Source organism: Triticum aestivum, chromosome 4D (genome assembly GCF_018294505.1).
Source record: "Triticum aestivum cultivar Chinese Spring chromosome 4D, IWGSC CS RefSeq v2.1, whole genome shotgun sequence".
Classification (NCBI taxonomy): Eukaryota; Viridiplantae; Streptophyta; class Magnoliopsida; order Poales; family Poaceae; genus Triticum; species Triticum aestivum.
Genome location: NC_057805.1, coordinates 341,569,957 through 341,575,721, shown reverse-complemented (window position 1 = coordinate 341,575,721; position 5,765 = coordinate 341,569,957).

Sequence of the window (5,765 nt, the reverse complement as noted above, 5' to 3'; positions counted from 1 at the left end):
TATGGTGGCCCGTCAGGTGGGTCCCAGCAGTCAGGGGGCAAACGTTTTTTTTCACAAAATACGGTGGCCCGTCCAGTGGGTCCCTGCTGTCAGTTGGAGGAATCATTATTTTCCGCGTAATAAGGAGGCACTTACTTGCTGCGGCCGTGGACCCAGCTAAGACTCTCCACGTACAGTATACTTCCGATGGAAGTCGTTCCTTGACCACGTTGACCTCGCCGCGTTCCGTTGCATGCATGCGTCCATGGGCGTGGTGCGTCCCCACTGTCAGCCTCTCACGTACAGTCATCTTCCGATGACTCTCGGTTGTTGACCACGTTAACCACACCGTGCCGAGCGCACCCAGACTGGAACGACCCGGAGATGGGGAAGACGGGGCAGTGGAGTCGCAGATGGAGAGGAGTGGGAAACTTCACTGGTTCAGGTGCGCGGCAGCACAACTGCGGTGCCGCCCACGGGAGACAGGAGCAAGAACAGAGGTTGAAGAAGGAGCACGGCTGTTGGATTAACATCCAACGGTCCAGCTGCTAGAATCATTTGTTGATTAAGTTGACAAAGCCGTGCGTACACGTCCGCTTAGTACGCCCACAAGTCAGTCACCAAATCTGACGGGTCCCAGCTGTCAACGGGATGAATAATTTTTTCGCAAAACAAGGAGGCACTTCCTTCCGTGCGAAGATACAGCCGGTGGGTCCCAGCTGTCAGGTGGAGAAATAAATTTTTTCGCAAAACAAGGAGGTCCCTCCTGTAACTGGTTCGAATCCAAACATAGAGTATGACTATATATCGTGCTATGCTACTCTGCAAGTAATGAAACTGACATATCCAACGTTCGCTTCTCCTCTTCTCTACTTACTCTGCCTAGCATCAGAAGCTCTGACCGTAGCAACCATGTCCGCTGGCTGCTCGTCCACCTACTCTTCAGCGGGCAACAACCACATATGCGCCAAGTCGCCACCCATACCATCGCCTGTGGGTCTCATCACACCCCCCGCCGGCACGCGCACCGCAGCCGATTGCTCATCGCAACCCGCTGCCGTTGGTGTGGTGCCACTGCTGCAAATCACGCAGAGTCATCCGTCGCGTCTCAACCACAATCCGCAACCCTGGCCGAGTCTTCTACAAATGCCCGAATCATGGGGTAATAATATGTTTAAGTGTTGTTCTGCTGCTTTCAGTTGCTGATTTTTTTAATAGTTTGGTTGATGATCTTCCAATTTGATTCGTGCAGAAAAGGGAAGATTCGTGTGATTTGTATTTCTGGGAAGTTGCTGATGTGGGGGAATGCAACTACGCTGATTATTTGGTTAGCCGAGGAATCCCAATACCAGCAGGTTGGGGTGTTGGACAAGTAACTGAAGGAACGACAGAAGAGGAAGATGCAGAGCAGAAGGTTAAAGATGCAGTTCCTCTGATCATGGCCAAGCAACAGCTGCTGAACGGCCTTGACAGCAATGAGGAGATGAAAGAGCTTGTGAAGATAATGGGCAAAATCGATGTGCTCTGTAGGATGATTGTCTCTTTATTTGCAGTGTATGTAGCACTCGTGATGTATTCAGTGGCTACGACATGAGCACTTTGCTGAAACTAGTAATGAAGAAACCTGTGTAGCAGGCTAGGCGTAGTGTTGTGAACATCTAATGATTTCTATTAACGGAAATTAGGGGTATCCCCTTTTGCTCATATAAATAAATAAATAGCAGAGGCCCTGTCGGGTCAGCTTTGTTCTCATTCGAAGACGTCGAGCAAATTGCAGTCCAACAGCAAACTATGTCATCAAATTCAAGTTTCACAGCCAAATATGAGTACAACTAAACAACAATGTCATCATGTTTTAGTTGTCATACAATCACCAAACACAAATCAGCATACATAACAAGTGATGTTCTCACAGCAAAATACTAAACAACATGTTCATCAGGTTTCAGTTGTCATAGCAAACACAATTTCACATAGTAGATAAAAAAACGTCTTCTGACAGGCAAATACGACAAAAGCAATGCAGTCATCATCCGCAGCAGCAGCGTCAACATCTTCGCCATGTGTATCAGTCTGAATTGTAATTCCCCACGGTGTCATCTTCTTCTTCGTCCTCGAACGTTGGCTTCTTCTTGATCAACTCTTGTATGTCCACAGCACGACAGGCAATCTTTTCGCCGGCGTCATTGACGTGATGGTTCTCAAAGATATTAGGAACATCTGTGTTATCTTGTACATCAGGAGCAGTGTAAGCATCATCTTGTTGTGCAACTTCATTAAACGAATTCCTCTGCTCAAACCTTTGCAATACTCTCCAGTCATCGCTACGTGCAAATGTGTCTTCCAAGAAAAATATCTGTGTTGCTTGATTTGCCAAAATAAAAGGCTCATTGGTCTGGTATGCTGCCTTGACATTGATGGATTTGAAATAATCATCAGCTCTGGGTTTTGCGATCCTAGAAAACAGGTTATACCAACGACAGCACAACAGAACCACACACCGATGATCCTCGAAACTGGAGATATACTGCAACTGAACAATGTCTGTTATGTTAGCATACATTTCAGTTGTCTCTTTGTCATACGTATCCGTGCTCATGATGGCACTGTTTTGTGTCTTCCTGCCTTCGTCTCGTGCAAGGGTGTTGTAGCGCACATCTCCAACAACGCAAGATTCATAATGTCTTACCCGAGTATCAGGACCCATTGCTAGTGAGTAAAGGGCATCATCAACTGCCTGCCCATCCTCCCGCATCTTCTTAACCTATGGTTAGAAAATAGACAAGCTGATCATCTTATGTACTCAATATATTAAAAAAACTGATAGTGCACTTCAAAAGCTTACATGGTTCTTGAACCATTTCGCAAATCCTGCCATAACCAGTTTGTCAATGTTTCTTGGATTTTGCGGCAGTAACTCCTCTTTGTAGATGCTGCACAACATAGTGATCGCGTCAAACATCTAAATATATAAGAATGTGCTGCAAGTTTAGTAGATTACGATGTATAAGCTGCAGTACTGCACTTACTTGATATAAGGTAGTATCTCAGGACAGTTATTCAACACATACCAAACCATTTTGTCCAAATCTTTAGGTTTGTCCTCTTGTCGACTCTTCCCTGTAACTCGAACAAAATAATCGAAAACATTGAGCCCGGGATTGTCTTCACCCACCTCTTTGCTAAGTTGATCAGCTGTTTCAATGTATTTTGAGTAGAATGTCAACGCTTCTGTAGCAATGTAGGCCTCTGCAATGGAACCCTCGGGTCTAGCTCTGTTCCTAACATAGCCCTTGAAAGTGCCTAGCTGCCTTTCAATAGGGTACATCTAGCCATACTGTACTGGACCTCTAAGTAGTGCCTCATCAGGTAGATGAACAGCCAAATGCACCATCACATCAAAGAAGGCTGGAGGATATATCTTCTCAAGGTCGCATAGGATAGTTGGTATCTTGTCTCTAAGACGCTCCAAAGCATCTATCCTGATATTCCTACCGCAGAGTTCCCTGAAGAATTGTCCCAACTCTGCAACTGCTCTGTATAAGTCAGGGCGGCCCAATCCTCTGAGGATAACAGTAAAACCCTTTGAAGTAGGACGTGGCAGTCATGAGTTTTCAACCCTTGTACCTTGTTTCCATCTGCACTGACTCTCCTTTCAGGGTTGGAAGCAAATCCATGTGGGAATCTCACACGTGACAGGACCTCGTAGACTTCTTTTCTTTTTACCTTGTCCAAGACGTACACAGCTGGTGCCATATCCCATGGTTTACCTTCATCTTGCACCTGCAAATCCGTTCTGATACCCAAGTGTGTCAAATCAATCCTAGATTTTAAGGTATCTTTCGTCTTGCCTTCAATATTAAGAAGTGTGCCGATAATGCTGTCACATATATTTTTCTCGATGTGCATCACATCAAGATTATGCCGCAGATCCAAATCTTTCCAATACTCCAAGTCCCACAAAGTGGACCTGCGGGTAAACAATAATCTCTCTTCTACCCTGCCACGCTTCCTTTTCCCGCTACCATTACCAGGATGGTTTCCTGGTGTAATATGCCTGACCTTCTCTAATTCCACTTGCAACTCATCGGCAGTGAGCCTCTTTGGCGCATCACGGTTTTCATGCTTTGCATTGAACACATGTCTTCGGTATTTTCTAGGATGCGGCTTGTCCTTGGCAAGGAAACGGTGGTGTCCAATGTAACAGATCTTGCTAAGTATTACGTATGACAGCGGATTCCTGTCACAGCGAACACATGCATTGTAACCATGTGTTGTTCGCCCTGACATAGTGCCCAAAGCCGGATAATCATGGATGCACCAAATTATAACAGCACGCAGAAAGAAATCAGCTGGTGGGCTGCTATATAGGTCTCGAGTGAGAACACCCTTCCATAGCTGTTGAAGTTCCTCCACAAGAGGCTCCATGAACAAATCAAAATCCTTTCCAGGACTTTTTGGACCTGGGATGAGCAAGGCCATCATGTAGTTTGATTCTTTGGTGCAGACATTTGGAGGCATGTTGTAAGGGATAACAAGCACTGGCCACATGCTATATGTGGCGCTCTGGTGGCCAAATGGGTTAAATCCATCTCAAGCTAAGCCAAGTCTAATGTGTCTCGGGTCAGCAGCAAACTCTTTGTGTTTATCATTGAAGATTTTCCACTCACTACCATGAGATGGATGGCTCATTACATTCTGATCTCTGTACTCCTGGTTCCTAGAATGCCACAGTACATCCTCTCTTGTTTTAGCATCATGAAACAACCTCTCCAATCTTGGTATAATTGGAAAATGTCTCAGAACATTATGAGGAATCCTCTTCACAGCATCGCCATCTTTCCATCTTGATGATTTGCATTTCGGGCATTCACTTAAGTTGGCATAATCCTTCCGGAATAGAACACACTTATTCTTACAAACATGGATCATATCATATCCAATTCCAACTGCACGAAGGAAATTCTTCATTTTACTGTAGGTGTGTGGCAGCTCAGACGCATCTGGGAAAGATTCGCGGAAAGCAGCCAACATCGCATCGAATGATTTGTTGGTCATCCACCCAGATGTCTTCACCTAAAGAAAGGTGACCATAGCTGAGAATACTGACAGCTTATTTCCTGGGGTGACAGCAACGTTGCATTGTTCCAACATGCGGGCCCACCATTTTTCTTCTGCAGGTGAAAGTTCACGGAATGCACGAGCATTTCGTAGCATTGTTTCAATGTTGGTCAAACTCACTGGCTCCGCCACCACCACCTCCTCCTCCTCTTCCACCTGAGCATCAGGCAGATCAAGATGGTGATCTGCTGCTTCCACGTAGTCAATAACATTGACGTTCACAGCTTCACCATGATGAACCCACCTAGTATATGTGACCGACATCCCATACAAGTGTAGATGATTTTGCACAGTTGACTGGGGTCTTGTAACTGAATTCATACAACTGCTACACGGGCAGAGCACATCTAATTTCGGACCACCATACTCAGATCTGATAAAGTTCATGAAGTTTTCAACCCCCTCGACATATGCAGCGGAGAATCTTCGAGCAGAAGTTATCCAAGTCCTGTCCATCTGTTAGACATACAAATTACTTCTTCTACTAGATATTACAGGAAAAACATATATGCTTTTTTATGAAGTCCAGAAAAAAATACCTAGGTCGATGTCTAAAGCTATGGCAAGATATTTGGACGAGTAGATCTAAGTAACGAAATACATGTAAAGCTAATTCAGCAAACAGATTTGAGTGCCAAATTATGGCAGGCTGTTTCAGCAGTCAA